This window comes from Lissotriton vulgaris, chromosome 11, assembly GCF_964263255.1.
Source record: "Lissotriton vulgaris chromosome 11, aLisVul1.2, whole genome shotgun sequence".
Taxonomy (NCBI): domain Eukaryota; kingdom Metazoa; phylum Chordata; class Amphibia; order Caudata; family Salamandridae; genus Lissotriton; species Lissotriton vulgaris.
Genome location: NC_141699.1, coordinates 299,656,855 through 299,674,417, shown reverse-complemented (window position 1 = coordinate 299,674,417; position 17,563 = coordinate 299,656,855). Strand labels below are relative to the sequence as shown.

At 44.2% G+C, this 17,563-nt stretch overlaps 1 protein-coding gene across 1 annotated transcript in view; it reads right to left on the bottom strand.

Moving 5' to 3' along the window:
- The window catches only part of FBXW8 (F-box and WD repeat domain containing 8), a 599,303-nt gene that overhangs the window by 430,145 nt on the left and 151,595 nt on the right, over nt 1-17,563 (bottom strand). The gene's annotated exons all lie outside the window — the stretch shown is intronic.

Genomic DNA, 17,563 nt, shown 5'->3' with positions numbered 1-17,563 from the left:
TTTAATAAAACAGAGTACTTCAAAAAGAAAATGCCTTCTTTCATTCAGCTTGTCTATGAATGGCAGGGAAAATACTAACAAGGAGCACATGTGTGCCTGTTTACGAGACATATTTCAGGCCGCTAATGGGCCACTGTCTGTATAATGAGAATTTGGGTTACAGAGGCAACTATAGCAAAATGCTGATACTGGCATACTAGATGCTATTCTTAGCATGACAGACACTTGTAACTAAATACGGACACCTATAGTAAAATACAGGCTACTGGCTCACTAGACAGAGGTAATTCTTGGCATATGGGTACTAGTGGAAAGATGCTGGTTCAAGCACATTGTAGGTAATTCTTGGCATACAGGAGGATGACTGTCATATGCAAGGGGGGCAACCATAACAAATTGCTGGCTCCAACATACTAGAGATACTGTTTGCCATAAAGGCCATCCATAGCATGGACAGAGTTAATTGCAAAATTCTGGCATGTTTGAAGTCATTTGTAGCATATGGCCTGCCCATTAAAAATGCTGGCCCTGGCAACATGGAGATAATTTGTGACACCTGGGGGAGTTGGAGGGGGAGCACATTTTGAAAAAAAATTATGGGGTCAACTCCTGGGGAACGTCAGGTTTTATTCGCTTGGAACACCATGAAGGGACTCGAAAATTAATCAGTGTCCGTTTAGAGGCTATGGCTTTTTAGCACATGTATGTAGAAATTGTGCTGTAAATGCAGTATTCAATTCCATTTTAAAACAAGCATTAGAAATGCAATAGGGCTTGCATTTTTTTTAAGTTAGAGCTATTGGCATAGTTCAACAGCTACTGGACAGAAATTGCCACTTTGCAAGTGCCGAACAGAGCACTGCTCCGTGAAACGACCTGAAAGCCTAAAACGATGTTGATAGCCTACAAAATAAAAAGGCAGATCAGGATGACCAGTAGGATCCACGGACGTATTGGGATGGCGAATGCAAGCAAACAATAAGTGAAATCGCCTGGCCACGACCCAAGCAGGCAAAGGCGGGAGAATCATACCCAATGCACCAATAAAACCCCTGTATTTCTAAATGGCACAACAAAGAACAAATGGCAATTAATGGGCATGAGACTGCGCACTCGCACCGCCTAGGCCTGACTTAAAAAAGAAATTCTCTGGGAGCAAAACCCCTCCCCCCCCAACCCTGCACCTATCTTGAATAGATGTGGCTCACTGAATTTGCCCACTCCTACAATTCAGGGCATGTATTATGCCCCAGTACTTTCAAAGATCGTGTAAGTACCCTACTAGACATGGTATCTGAAATAGAAATTCGTCTCTGTTGTGGTGTTATATTAATCATGCAGTTATTATGGAAATTCAGTGCTGTCAATTACTGTGATTTCATGAGGGTTAAGATCATGTGCATGACTTCCTAGGAAGAGTCAGGGTCAAAGGTCATATGATGTAATTTCCTGTGACGTAATTGAGGTCAAAAGCCATGTGATGTCCCTTCAGATACTCGTGCCATTCCATTTATAAAGAAAATGTGTCACAAATGATTTGATAAAAATAATTTAACAGAACCATGCTTTTGAGGTGTAAAATTCTAACAAACAAGTAAATGTTATTATGAGTTTTAGACATATTCAGTTTGAACAACAATGTTTTCGATAACAGCTATACATGAACATATCTATGGTGTGGATTGCTGCATCACCTGCTGAAATGCCACAACACCCTGTTGAAAGATTTCTCCATGTCCAACAGTATCATATCTACCAGAGACCACATACCTGAACCTACTTACTGCCATTTTAATACGGGGCACAGTAATGTGGACCGAATCAGGTCATCAAATTTTGCCCCATACAGTAAGCAGAGCACTATGAAAAAAATCCACTAGTTGGATTTAAATAGTGATTTACTGCTCACAATATTTTTAGTCATGCCATGCTGGCACATCAATAAAACTGTAACTCCACTGAGAAATCCAGGGTGCTGCAATCCATATTCACTTAGTATAACTTCTTCAAGTGGCTATTCCCTGAAAGCAACGCGAATTACTTAATACAGAGGAAATCTCGCAAGAGGAAAGCCTATTCCCTATTTTTAGCATACTCTATTCAAGCACTGAATATTTAATGTTATAATACAGAGATTTCTTGTCACTGCAATTCCGTATTATTAACGATGTTGTTGCTAAGCGTGGTTTTTCTGCTCACCCTTCTCAGGACCTGTGCTAACAAACACATTTTAGGGTTGCTGTAAAATCTTACTGGACGCTGCTACTATAGGAATCTTATGTCAGGTTTCTAAGTTTTGGCAGCGGTGGATAAAGAGCAACTGGTCCCGTTGTGTATGTGGAGGTCGAATGGTTGCATCGACTGAAAAGGCCTAAAGTCTTATTTTTACTTTTTTGCACTTCTTTGTTTGTCGTCTAATGGTGCTATAGCTGTGGTATGCAGAGAGCCTCTGCTGATGTCGGATAGTCAGCCAGATAGGTGGAGGTGTCAGTCATGATGGCTTTATAGATCGCGCTGCTGGTTTTGAAAGTGGTGTGTGTCAGCAAGAGGAACCAGTGGTTGTCCATCAGGGTGGAGGTGATTTGGTCATAATGCTGAGCAGGTAGCAGACCAGGTCCTTACAGTGTCAGCTCCGGTGTGAGTGGATAACTTTTCAGCTTTATACGATTGTGATTACACAGAGTCCCATATTTCAAATGCTCAAGAGGGTGACAGGTTAACGATATATTGGGAGGAAATGAGGAATGGCATTTTATCTCTACCAACTGGCAAGGCTCCTGGACGCAAAAGGTTATTGGGGATTTGTTCAAGTCATTAAGGAACCTCCAGGCGCCTATTCTTACTCTGCACATGAACGCAGTCATTTGCGGTTCCTTACCAGAGCCCTGGCGTCATTCTGTGATAATGGCAGTGTTTAAGGAGGAGGATAGCGCTGACCCTGCCGGTTATAGACCAATTTCGCAAATTGATGCAGAGGTCAAAATGACTGGACGAGTGATCTAGGAGAGAGTTACTCACTGGGCTAACAAGCACAATATCCTGTCTCAGCTTCAGAGTAGACCGGGCCGGGGCACTGTAGGGAAGACCTAACCTAGATTTCCAAATAACCAAATATACAAGAGCAAAAGGGGAATCATTTAACGTGGAATTCATGGATGTCAGGTCAGCCTTTGATGAAGTCAATAGAGATAAACTCTGTGTAGAGCTGAGGACAAGGGGTTTGAGCCTGCTCTCACTGCTTTGGGAGAGATCGTCATAATGGCCTCACAGGATCAATAAGATTAGGTATTAATGGGGAATGCAATGCAGCATTTCAGCCTGGAGAGATTTCCGTAAGGGTTGTATTTTGGGTCCTCTTCTTTTTAGTATGTATATCAATCATCTGGAGGGGGTGTTATCTGAATAGGGCCTTGATATCCAAGGATCGGGTGGAAGACTGCTCCCCGCCCTCTTTTATGCTGATGATGCTTTCCTGATTGCACCCACTGCGAGAAGCCTCCAACAACTTTTGATCTTTTTATTGTTTTTATGGATATCTTGGATTTGGCAAACAATTAAAAAAAAATCTCATATTATGGTGGTGGGCCCCAAGAACATTAAAACATCCAGATTTTTGGCTCATGGACAGAACATAAGCAGGGTGGAAAATGTTCCCTACTTGGGGATCGTATTAGTTTCTGTTCTCAGTTGGCAGCCTTTGCTAAAGAAAAACACAATGTTTAAATGACTTTTCTCGTCGACTAGGACACAAGCCAATTCAGATACTGTTACAAGTATGTAAAGCAAAGTACATCCCTATAGCCCCCTTCGGGTGTGAAATTTGGGGATATGCTGTTTTTGACCCAATCCAGGTTGTTGAAAATAAGTTTATGAGGGGCCATTTAAGAGTTGTGTAGAGTACTCCCTCAGAGATAGTTCACGTAGAGCTGGACACGGGTTACATCTCAGACTTTATTTGCCTTCACTCCCTCTTATTTTGGTGCAATGTTTGGCTCAAGGATGAGTTAAAATTAAACAGGCTAATTATCCAGGATTGTTGGAGTGGGGGCAACATACTATTATATCGTGTCTAACTTCAAAGCCATAGGGAGACCAGAGCTTTTTTAAATCCTGGTGGTATTGAAAAAGAAGATCTTGCTTGGTTGAAGCAGGCTTATTTTCTCAGGGTGGCAGCAGTGTGTGAGGCCTCTGCATTTCCCAAGCAGTTAATGTACATCAGTGAACGGAATTGAACCGTATCTTATTCTGAAGATGTCTAACCATCGTTGGCGGTTACGGACTTATTTTAGATTGGGCATATTCCATTAGCTCTAGGCGTATGGTATGAAAAAAGTCTAATTTACCGGCTTGTGTATGTGATAAGATTCCAGTCTGTGACACCATTCATATTGGTTTTATTTGTCCTAGATGTAATTCTCTTTGTTATAAATTTATAACACCGAGTTTAAACAGATTAGACTTCCGCTTTCATATTTGCAGCTTCTAACTGCACCCAAAGTCTATTTTTGTGTGTCTTGCTTCTTGGCAGGTGTTTTTAGTTTAAGATAGTCGCTCACCCATTAGCACAAACCCGTTGCAACTCTGTTTTAAATTACTGTGTTATGATGCTGCTATTTTTCTTCAAGTCTTTATACTTTAATGGATGTTTACGAAATGTGTTTAATTTGTACACTTTTATGATTTTCATAAAAATTGAATAAAGTTATATGATGAATGATGATTTGGTCATATGTCTTATGCTAATGATGATGTCTGCTCTAGTGTGTAGGACGCCAACAAAAGGGAGCCAGTGTGGACTCTGGGAGGCCCAAATTACTTCCAGCCAATTTGTTTTGGTCAAAACATTTCTGAGACCATTTTCTTTCTTTCATTTTTCTACATTTCTTTGGTGCCTTCTAAATTTCTGACTAACAGAGAAAAGAGACGAAGAATCCCAGAGGGCAATATCTCCATACACAAATAAATGTTCCTTTGAAAATATGGACAATGCTCTGCCTCGGTCACGGGTCTGGGAAACAATTTACCGGATGAAGATTGAGGTCCCTGAGATATTTTGCCGATCAATAGACTCTGCTATGAACAGAAGTTACACCGAACTAGCCAAGACTGGAGAAAAGGCAGGTTGGAGTTTAATAGGCGCTGAAGGGATAAAGGCCCAGGAAGCATTCTGAGGTGTGACTGAATCTGAAAGGGACTCTGCAGGCTCCCTGCATCGCCGTTTGACAAATTCCAATTTGGCGAGAAGGAGCTGAGCGTACAGCTTCCTCCAAGGGCACCTAGCGCTCGACCAGATGCTACCTCAGGCCTGGCCCATTCCGAATTCTGTCCCAGAGCACCAAGGCACAAAGCAGCTAAACCGATCACAATGGTAAACAGCAGGAAAAGCCATTTCACAAGAGAGGGCTGATTCTGAGAAAAACAAAGAAAATCACACGAAAACCTGAGGATTTCATGTATTATTTTCAAATGTATTTAGGGGAAGACTACTAAGAAAATAAAATAAAGTCAGTAAGCTTTAATCAACGCTGTAGAAGATCACAGAAACAATAGCTAACAATAAGTCAGAGAAAGGTGAAATGGTCTGTAGTTCGATACTGAATGATGAAAAAAGGCTGCAGATGGTTCTACAATCTATGCAAAAGACTTCTGCACTCTACAAGGCATATTACAGGAGAGAAGACTGTCTGACTAAACCCAAAATTATTATGTGCCCGACAGGGTCTTCAAAAGCAGGGGTTGCACCACATGCTACCACACCAATCACTGTGCCCCACACTGCCTTTGACCATTCACAGCACCATTCCCAGCAGGAACTTGAGGTAAGACATCACTATCTGCCATACCCTCTGCAAGTCCTTCTCTTCTCAGTGCCTATTTTCATAAAGAATGGTTTAAAGTCCATTCATGAAACTTCTCCCGCACACCTGAGTAAGGCCAGAAAGAACAAGCGAGTCTGTCCGCTTCCCAGACCTTACTTCCAAGATGGGTGGGGTGGGGATTGAGCGGGAGCCACATTACTGTTGATACCCATCTGAAAGGCTGGGTGTTTAGCTTTGGAATGAGGAGACAAACACACCATCCAGCCACCGTCGGAGGAGGAAGCATCACATTTCTCTCTGACCCTTTAGCAAAGATGGGATGCCTTCAGTTATGCATCTCGGCACTTAATCAGGGTCAGCGTGCATTTTCAGTCCATCCAAGTTCTTTTGTAGGCCATGGGCTGGAGTGAAGCATTCTCTTCTAAAGTAAACCTCTCCTGGGTATCATCAAATGCTAGGTAGAGCACGGGCAGGACATGGGTGAGGTAGAGGATGCATTATGTGTCAGCAGGTCTCTCATTTACATTCCAAAGGAACATCACCTCTTTACCATAGCTTTGATTGGCTGGCAGGTCTGCTTCCACTGCTTTCTTCTCCAGCATTACTTTTTTCTATTTAGCCCGCCATAAGAGTGCATGTGTTATCGAACTGCAGCCCTTGTGTACTTCTCCTCTCCTCCACTCCATGCTGCTCTCTGTCACCCGAGTGCTTCTCCCCGCCACCATACCTGTTGCACTTACCGTGTGCTTTACAACATTGCCTCCACTATTCCTGTGTTGCTTCCCCTCACCCATGCCCTCTGTGCTGCATTTGCTATCTACCACTACCTACCCTTTCCCGTGTTGCTTTGGCATATCCCCCATGTTACTTTGGGTTCCTTCCGTTGAACCAGCCCCTCCTCTCTCTCCGGTTCAGCTTTAAAAAAAAATGCTTTGCACGTTTTCTTTTATTTTCAGTTATGATCCAACTCTGATCGATAACTGTTAGATCTGGGGGTCTCTAGATGGTATTCACCTTTGTCCAAATAGGGAACCTTACTTCTAAGTCAGGATAAGGGGATTACACTCCTAAATAACCCCTGCTCACCCCGCATGGTAGCTTGGCACGAGCAGACAGGCTTATCTCAGAGGAAGTGTGTTAAGCATTTGTGAATATACACAGTAATACAGTGAAAACACTACAGATGGACACAACACAGGTTTTATAAAAATAAGTATTCTTTATGTAGACTTGACACAAGACCACAAACAACAAAAATCCACAATACTGTACTTAAGATTGACTTAAAGATGGTAAAAGTTACTTAGTTCACGTTGGTGATAAACGCAACAAAGTTCTCAACAAAGCACCTAGATGTGTAACGCAAAATGAACAAAAGGCTCGCAAAAGGGGAAATGCATTGGTTCCGTGATCCGGGGAAGATGACGCGTTGCGCCTCAATGCTTGCGCAGAGTAGGGGATGCGTCGTGATCCTTACCGGTGCGGGGATGATGCATAGGTTCTCTGCTTGCGGTCCGGTTGCAATGCGCAAGATGGCGCCTCTATGCGATGTGATGATCCTGGCGCGATGCGAGAAGATGGCGCCCTTGATGCGATGATGCGATGACTATGCGTAGATGCCAAGGCAGCCTTGCATCGACTCTGTACTTTGGAGCCACGACAGGCCCTGCAACACGCTCCTCCGGTGAAGCGATGGCGACTCTCTCGATGGAGTCATGCTACTCCAGTAATGCGACAGCAGACAGCTTTGACGAAGACACGCTTTCTGGGAGATGCAGCGGCGGCACGCTTCTTCGGTGGTGTGACGATTTCAGCTGCGGCGCCGAAACGCTTCTTCTCGTTGCGTCGCGCTTCCAGCTCACAGCGACACACCGGCTTCTGCAGTTAGAATTCCCAGCAAGGAAATTCAGGGGGTGCTGTAGATGAAGTGTTTTGTCCCCGAGACTTCCGCAGGAATCAAGCACAAATTCAAGCCCTTGGAGAATATTCTGTGAGGTGATGAAAGTCCTTAAAAAGTTCCTTCTCCTTTCCTTGGCAATAAAGAAACCACAGCAGGCCAACCCAGCAAACAGCACACTGGCAGAGGCACCAGGGTGGTGTTCCACTGTAAAGTCCATACCCTGTAGGGAAATGGACCACCTCAACAACTTTGGGTTCTCACCCCTCATCTGCATTAACCATCTGAGGGTCAGTCTGAACCAGAAAATGAGTCCCAAACAAGTATGGTCTCAACTTCTTCAGTGCCCAGACCACAGCAAATGTCTCACGCTCAATTGCACTCCACCTCTGTCCCTGTGGAAGTAACCTCCGACTGATGAAGGCTACAGGTTTGTCTAAGCCCTCCTCATTAATCTGTGATTGAACAGCCCCACACCATGCTCTGAAGTGTCTGTCTGAACAATGAATGCTTTTGGGATGTTGGGCGCCTGAAGCACGGCTGCTGTGCACATGGCAGTCCTCAGGGCGTCAAAAGCCTTCTGACAGGTGACAGTCCAGTTCAGTTCAGTTCAGTTTCTTGGGCTGCTTCCTGGAAGTCAGCTCAGTCAAAGGTGCCACAATGTTGCCATAGCCCTTGACAAACCTCCTGTAGTACCCTGTGAGTCCTAAAAAGGCTCTCACCCGTGGTGAAGTCTTTGGGGGTTCCCATGCCAGGATGGTATCAATTTTGGTTTGTAGGGGCGCCACCTTGCCGCTTCCTACCTGGTGACCCAAGTACACCATGGAGCCTTGCCCGATCTGGCACTTACTCGCCTTGATCGTGAGGCCTGCCTTTCGCAGTGCCATCAACACTTCCCAGAGGTGGCGCAGATGTTATTCCCAACTGGGGCTGAACACTGCAATGTCATCCAGGTAGGCGGTACTAAAATCCTTCAGTTAAGCCAACACCTGTTTGACCAACCTCTGAAAGGTGGCAGGGGCATTCTTCATCCCAATGGGCATACCCAGGAATTGGTAGTGCCCATCGGGTGTGGAGAATGCTGATCTCTCTTTGGCCCCATCAGTCAAGGCGATCTGCCAGTACCCAGACGTCAAATCAAACGTGCTGAGGTACCGTGCAGCCCCTAACCGATCAATGAGCTCATCAGCTCTGGGGATGGGGTGCGCATCAGTCCTTGTGACTGAATTTAGTCCTAGGTAGTCCACACAGAACCGGAGTTCAGGTAGGCACCAGGCACGGCAGCCTTTGGGACCAAAACCACTGGGCTAGCCCTAGGACTGTTTGAGGACTCAATCACCCTTAAGGCAAACATCTTGGAGACTTTTTCCTTGATGTAAGCCCTGAACTTGTCAGTCACTCTGTAAGCCTTGTCCTTCACAGGAGGACTGTCCCCGGTGTCCACATCATGGACACACCACTCTGTTACACCAGGAATCAAGGAAAATAGATCAGAGAATTGCTCCAACAGTTGGGGACAATCTTGCTGCTGATCAGGGGTCAGTGTGGCAGAGAGGGTGACACCATCCACTGACCCATCTTGCTCTGTTGCAGACAGGAGGTTAGGAAGAGGCTCGGTATCCTCCTCCATTCCATCATCCGTTGCTAGAAGCATGTCCACTTCGGACCTTTCTAAGTGGGGCTTCAGGCGGTTAACATGTAGGGCCCGCAAAGAGTTCCTTGGAGACCACAAGTTCACCAAATAGGTGACATCACTCTTGCGCTTGACCACCTCAAATGGACCGGTCCACCTGTCCTGGAGCGAACAAGGCTCTACAGGGGCCATTACCCAAACTTTCTGTCAAGGCTCCAGGTCAATCAGAGTGGAATTCTGATTGTACCACCGCTTAATTTCATCCTGGCTGGCTTCCAAATTTGCCTGAGCGAGATCTCATCGCCGAGTCTGGTTCCTGAAGGCCAGCATGTAACTGTATACATCCTGGGGAGGTTTCCTGGGAGATTTCTCCCAGCCTTCCTTGACCAGACTCAAAGGTCCTCTTACCGGGTGTCCATACAACAGTTCAAAGGGGCTGAACCCTAGGGACTTTTGTGGCTCCTCACGGTAAGCAAAAAGAAGGCATGGCAAGAGGACATCCCGCTTATGCCTCATAGGTTCCTCAAAACCCATAATCACGCCCTTAAGGGTCCGGTTGAATCTCTCAACCAGCCCATTACCTTGTGGGTGGTAAGGAGTGGTGAACTCATAGGTAACACCACACTCCTTTCACAGAGACTTCATAGAACTGGAAATAAAGTTTGTACCTCGATCAGACACCAACTCTCTGGGGAACCCCACTGAAGAGAAAATCCCCATCAGTGCACGTCCCACCACGGGGGTCGTCACTGTCCTGAGAGGGATGGCTTCCGGGTACCGGGTAACATGGTTTACCAAGACTAGGATAAACCTGTTGCCCATGGCTGTCTTGGGGTCCAGTGGCCCCACAATGTCAATGCCCATCCCATGACTACAGGGAAAGGTTGGAGAGGAGCCTTGTGCTTCCTTCCACTTTTCCCACTTGCCTGGCAAGTTTGACAGGTTCTACAATGAGTATCTGAACTCTTCCGCATCTGGGGCCAATAAAAGTGGGAGACAAGCCTTTCAAAGGTCTTGTTCTGCCCCAGATGTCCAGCTAAAGGTACGTCATGTGCCAACCCCAGTAGGAAGCTTCAGAAGCGCTGGGGTACCACCAGCACAGGGGCTGACCCAGGCTCAGCAACCTTAGGCTCGCTATACAGGAGGTCATTCTCCCAGTAGATCCAATGTGATCCTGACTGATCACCTGCTGCCTGGTTTATGGCCTGTTGCCTCAAACCCACAAGAGAAGGGCACTTCTTCTGCTCTGCACAAAATTCCTCCCTGGAGGGCCCGCTTCTTGCTGCCAATGGGTCAGCTCAGGTAGGTTTCCCAGTTCAGAACCGTGCTCCCTGTACGTTCCAAGGCATCCCCCTCAAGGTCTGCCTCCTCCTGGACCATGGGAACAATAGGGGCTGGTTTCCCACGCCCCCTACCTCTTGTCTTTAAGGCAGGTTCCTGGGCCATACTTTCAGGCTCCGGGAACTCTTGAACACCCTTAGCTGCCATAGACTGAGTGGTCACACTCGCCCACTCAGGCAGACCCAACAGCTCCAAATGAGCCTTTTTATCCACCTTAGCCCAAGGGGAGCTTTCCAAATCATTGCCTAACAGACAATCAACAGGCATGGCTGGCCTCACAGCTACTTGAAGAGTACCAGAGACCCCCCCACACTCAAAGGAAACTTGAGCCACTTTGCAATATCTCTCTGTGTTGTCAGCGGCAACAACTGGGAAGAATGCATTGGGGACCACCTGCTCTTCAGACACCAAGTGACACTTGACAGCTGGCTCCGGTGTCTCCAAGAGCCTCCACTCTATGGCCATTGATGGTCAATCCCTGCCTGTATTTTTTAGTGTTATCAGGCAGCAGAGTTTTACGGACCATCTCTAAGGAGACAAGGGACATTTCTGCAGGACCCCACCCACCCAGGGCACCCATCTCCTCCCCACCCAGGGCTACACTGTCCATCTGACGGTGCACGGGTGGCACATACTGACCCTTTTGGGGACACTGGAGATCATACCAACGGTGTCCCACCTGCTTACACTGAAAGCAGGTAACAGGCCCCCTATGAACAGGTTTACCTGTCGAGGGTTCTAACATCTTCCCAGGGGGAGGCTGGGAACCCTTACCTTGGTTCCCTCGGGAACTACTTGGGGCCCTTTCTGGAACTCCCTCTGTTTATCCTTGTCCCTCCCGACTCTTCTGCTGGGGACCCTGCCCACTTTTGGGGGAGTCTCCCACATGATCCTTGTGGACCCTGGGACTGGCCCAGCGGTCCGCCTCCTCAGCAAGCTTCCTAGGGTTAGTTAACGTGCTATCAATAAGGTGCTGGAGTAGCTCAGGAAAACAATGAGCAGACAAGTGCTCCCTGGCAACCAAATCATAAAGCGCTTGAAAATTATCCACTTTGCTACCCCTCACCCAACCATCCTGCAAAAGTAAGATACATATTCTACCCAAGTGGTTCCCTCCAGCTTCTTACAATTCCTAAACCTCTGTCTATAGAGTTCTGGGGTCAAACCATACCTTGTCATCAGTGCTTCCTCCATGTGGGCATAAGACATCCTATTCTCACTGGGTAGGTCTAACAAAGTATCCCTCCCCTCACTCACAAAGAGGCCCCACAACCCCGCTCCCCAATCCTTCTCAGGGACCCGGTGGACCAACATTGCTATCTCATAGGCTGCAAACCACTAACCAATATCTTCATGCATATGGAAATCTTTGAGGACATCCTTGGGAATATATACCCTGCCTTCTGAAGGCACAGATGGTGGGCTGCTACCAGAGGGATTGATCTCTAAGCCCTTCACCTTGATCTCTAACTCCCTCAACATCCTCTCATGTTCCATTCTCATTCACTCTCTTTCCAAGGCCAATCTGTTATTCTCTGCTTCCCTCCGACTCTCCATCTTAAGCTTAGCCATCTCCAGCTTGTGTGCCCTATTTCTCTCCCTGTCTTCCAACTCTCTGGGGGACAGGTCTTTGGAAGAGATACTACTGCCAGGTGGGGACGGTACCCCTCCCCTGGCTGGAAACACTGGCCTATCCAGTTGCCCATCTGCATCCCCAACTGGCTCCACCCTAGATCAGGGGCATTTCTTGCTTCTACCCAGGCCCTCCGCGACTTTTGGTAGCCATCCTTTTTAGAAATGCCTGCTGTAGCAACTTTCAATTTCTTGCAGAGATACCTGAGCTGTTTCAAAGTGTAGGTTTCCAACCTCTCTTCCTCAAAATCAAGATCCATAGATGCAATAGATGCTGGTCTACTAATGGTAGTAAGAATTATGTGGTCGCGTTTGGTCTGTACTCACTAGTAGTGTACGCCAATTACTGTATATGAAACACAAATGCAGGTCCAAATCCTCACCGCTGACCACCAATGTTAGATCAAGGGTCCCTAATTGGACAAAGGTGAACACCATTGCCATCTAGAGACCCCAGATCTAATAATATCTAAAAAGAAAAAAATGGTACCTGCGTCATTTTGTGCATGTATTATACGTGTGTCTTCAAAATGACAGGGCACTCACGTCAAATGCATTTGATATTTTAGCGACGCTGCACTGTATCAGGGATGCTGCGCAGTGAGGCTAAAAATCATTGGCAAAGCAAATAGGTCACAAAGGCACGGCTTATTGCCGTTGCCAATGCTTGTTTGCAAATCTACTGATCCCTGCAAACACTGGGAAGTCTCTGTAAAGCAAGGGTGGCCCACTCCCCCCAAAACACAAAAATATCATGACACACCTTGATCGCCATTTCTGAAAGGTGTACTGTGCTTTTTAACTAAAAACAACATACCCTTTTCTTTGCTTTTTTGCTTATGAACACTTTCAAATGCAGGTAAAACAACTTTTTCTGGAGCTTGAACAATCTTTCAGCTTTTTTAGTCATTTATTTTTCTGCTCAAACAAGGCAAATTAAGCCAAAGAACATGTTTCCTAATATTTCCTGGTTTAAGCAAGTAGAGTATTTGATGCATTTTTGTATCTCAAACATGCACGTTGCGGTTTTATTTTTTTTGCACCAAAGATGGAATAGAAAGACACTTGCCTAGTAAAAGGCACCAAATAAAGCCAAGCGCTACAGGCCTGCCAAAAAGGTGCTACTTTGTTTAGCTGTTAACATTATATTCCATATGGAATTTTCTACGGGAACTGGCATTCTGGGATCCCCTCTAGCTTTGCCTTCCCGCCTTAACATCCTTGACCATTCTGAATTAAACGTGGCAAACTACAAACATCTACGCTGAAAATGTATTTTAGAATTATTTTGCGCTGATTGGTAATATTGGTAATGAGGGGTCAAAGTTAATAGTGAGCCAAAACGGTCCTTTCTTATGGAATCCTCTCGTATTCGAGGGACCGGCGTAGGACGTTTCGCTTTTGAATAAGAAGAAACGCGAAAGACACACCCATATTTCAGTGGTCATTTTCTGAACAGCTTGGAAGTTAGTACGTCTGCCCACGCCGGAGGGTCGTGGGGGTTGGAATTATCACCACACGTGAAATTGTTGAGAACAAGAGTCATTAGAGCCTTGAAAAAGTCGCAGGCTTGTATTCCCACTGGAGCGACGAAACACGTGTTGGCTGGCTAAGATCTTGTTTGAATAAAAAGAAACCTGAAGACAAGAAATAAAGAAATAAGGAACTTTATTGTGCTGCCTATTTTGTATTGACTTTGGACTCACATGTGCCACTACTGTCCAGAATTGAAATCTTTAACGTGTGCTGGGGATTGCCAATACGAATTTCTGTAGCCTATGGCCACTAGATTAGGGCAGGCTGGTGGTTCTCTCCACCCTACAGCACTGTTCAACTATATACACATTTAGATATTAAGTGACTTCAACCTTGGAGCGCCGAGATCCCTATATTTATACCACTGATTCTGGTTTCTTTCTTATGGAATTATGGAATTTGCATGTCAGATTTACCTCAGAGATGCAAATGCGAACTGTGATAAAGCGATTGTGCAAACAAATAGAAGGCCATTGTATTGTAATCACATTCTTAAAGCGCTTATTAACCCTAACAAGGGTTTGAAGTGCTTTATGCTGCTCCAGGACCCCAGGTTAGGGGTTAATCCAGTGTTATTGGTTATTGTTGGTATTAATTTTGCGCGCTCAAGCAGCTAATTCCTTGTATTTGCTCCATTTTCCTGGTGGCAGATTAAATTATTAGGAGTTAGGTGTTATCATCAGTGGGGGAGGTGCGAATTCAGGCAGATGAATGGTGATGACAGAGGATATTAGGTATTGTTAGATTGCAGAAGTATGACTTTCAAAGAAAGAGAGGTGGGGATCTATGAAACGCATTAAAGGCAATTTGCAGAAATACAATAATAGAAATTAGGAGATGTGATGGAGTAGGTGGTGCTTAGAGAGAAGAAAGACCGTCCATAATAGAAGACAAGGAAAGAATCATTTGAAGGAACAAAAACTAAGTAAAGGTCAGTATTTCATGCAGGATTTCCGAAAGATAGAGAATGCTTTTGAAGACAGCATGCAATTGAGGATGTAGAACTGAAGAAAGAATATTGTTGGCACAGCAAATAGCACAATATTGGGTACTTTTGATAGGTACTATAATCAGACTACCATTCGACGGCTACTCAAGCAAGGTGAGCTGATCAGCCTGGGGGGTTTTAGCACAAAGTAATTGCTGGGTGCATAAAGGAGAGCTTTAGACGGCGCTCAAAGAAAGCAGTGGGCTCAAGATCATAGCAATGTAATAAGATATATGGGCAACAAAATCCAATATTGAGAATGCTGAAGTGGATATCTTGTGAAGATCATCCTCAAGTTTGGGGCTCACAGTGTCAACGACGAAAAGCGAAGATTGGTCCATTTGGAAGCCTATGGTTTGCCATGGTACAAGGTGGAGTGGGAATACAGATTTCCCAGATAGCAGAAATATATTGCCTGCATTAATGTGACTGGGGGATGAAGATGCAGACACTGAGGTGAGGATGGGTACTGTGCTCCCTTTAGATATTAAATCAATGCTTTGTTAGCAAGGGTCTGCTGATTACAATTTCGGAAGCACTGACTTTTGGTAGGTGGTAGGGGTGAGGATTGGGATTGCAGATTATTTTGTGAAAGTTGAAAGGGACCCTGCACGCGCGGTCCAGGCTTTTGTCTTCCTTGATCACACTTTCAGTTGGGCTGAGAACACATCTCTTTGTGCATCTATTGTGGGCATTCCAGGCTGGTGACTACCCTGCTGAGGTGGCATCACTCCACACAAAGACTACTTATGGGGCACATCCTGGAAAGAACACTTGAAAGGAAAACCACCCCAAATAAGTTGTACAGCATATGACAGTGGATGCACTAGCAACATGAATCAAGTTACATTTCTGTAGATAGCAATAAAGTGTAAAAATAACACATGCAGATACAGTGGAACATGCGCCACATGAACAAGACAAACTGAACTATAAAAAGGCCCCTTTAGGTCAAATTAAACAGCATGTTCTGCATCAGTAGGTTGCAAACTCTTAGCTACAGACATAAAACAAAGGCTATGCTAGCCCATTAGAGATATTTAGTATAAAAAACCATAACCATTCACAAAAGCCTCAAAGAAATGTCGAGTGATATCTTTCAATCTCTCATCAGAGATATAATTCGCATCCACTAACAGATTTGCATTACTACTATAATTTGATCTCTTCTAGTCTGGGCTATTGATCATTCACTGGAATATACTTTTGGAACCAGGCACAGAGCTAAGGAAGCATTTCAAACAATTGATGGATGGATTTAAAAATGCAGATGGACACTGAAGCAGAAGAAAAGATTTGGCTTCAAAAGAGATATCCTGCACAAGGACAGACACAAATGCAAAAAGGCAGAATGGAAAATGTCCTTTGTATTTGGAGGCAGTCAAGTCCAACAATGTCATGTGGTATTACACTCAAATTTCTCTAGTACCAGCAAACTTATATCACCATTGCCAAATGTCAAAGCACGGGAGAGAAAGATGACTGAGGAACAAGGAAGGTCTTTTGGAATTTATGTGCCATTGATGGTGGGGTTGTCTAGCCATCACGTTAAAGCTTAGTGAACCATTCTGGCAACCAAAAGGCAATGTCCTGGTGTTCCAAACAGATATGGAGATCACAGCTGTTTCGAGGAAGCAGGACATAAACAAATGTCGCTATTCAACAGTATGTGGCAAGTAAAAGTCAACATCTATTCAAACAAGAAGAGTTATTAAATAATAAAGCGTTATTCACAAAGGGACATTTACAAGAGTACATTTATTCACAAAGGCAAATTTATTTTTTCAGTAAGGTGTAAATCTACACTTTCTGCTATTCACCAATTCAGTGCAGATTTATATGCAGACAGGCAAGACAGCATTTACAAAGTTACTATTAAATATTAATATTAAAATAATCCCACCCTCCATTTTAATATTACATTATTTCATAAATGTAAACATTATGATTTTAATTGATTTAAATGAATTTTACATTTTTATTAGAAGCGTAAACGTATTTTTTTTATTAATTACATTCAATTTTGTTTTTCCTGTTAATTAATATTTTGTAGAATTATTAAAATTATAATATATATATATATATGCATATATATATATATGCAAAAAAGAGGCAGGGAACTACAGGTGTGTGTGTGAGTGCATATATATATATATATATATATATATATATATATATATATATAGACACACACACACTTACATTTTTAAACTAAAATGTTTCAAGTAAATTAATATTTAGTTCATATATACACATATATATTTGTATTAGTTTAATTTTTACATTTCATTTTTTTAAAGTTAATTAATATTTATTCAAATTATATATATCAAAGTCAAAATAATATAATTATTTTAGCATTATGTTCTACAGGGTGTTCTATGGACTGTGTTGCAGTACCTGTGAGTGGCCATGTGTGATGCTGGACCTACTCCAAGGCTGGGCTGGAGTACATTTACAACTGTTTTGTGGCCTTTTTCTATTTAGTAACTTCACAAGTGTAGTTTGTGAATAGCAATTAGTGTACTCTTTTGTGGGTGAGTGTTTGTAATTGCATGCCCCTCCCTAACCCCTCATGCTTTCCCTTAAACATATCTAGTTTAGTAGTTCTTTTTACCCATTTTAACACCATTTCCTGATCCCTCCCACAACTTATATGTATGGCGATCACCCCACAGAAAAGCTAGGAGATGGAGAGCTCCACTAGCACGATTGTG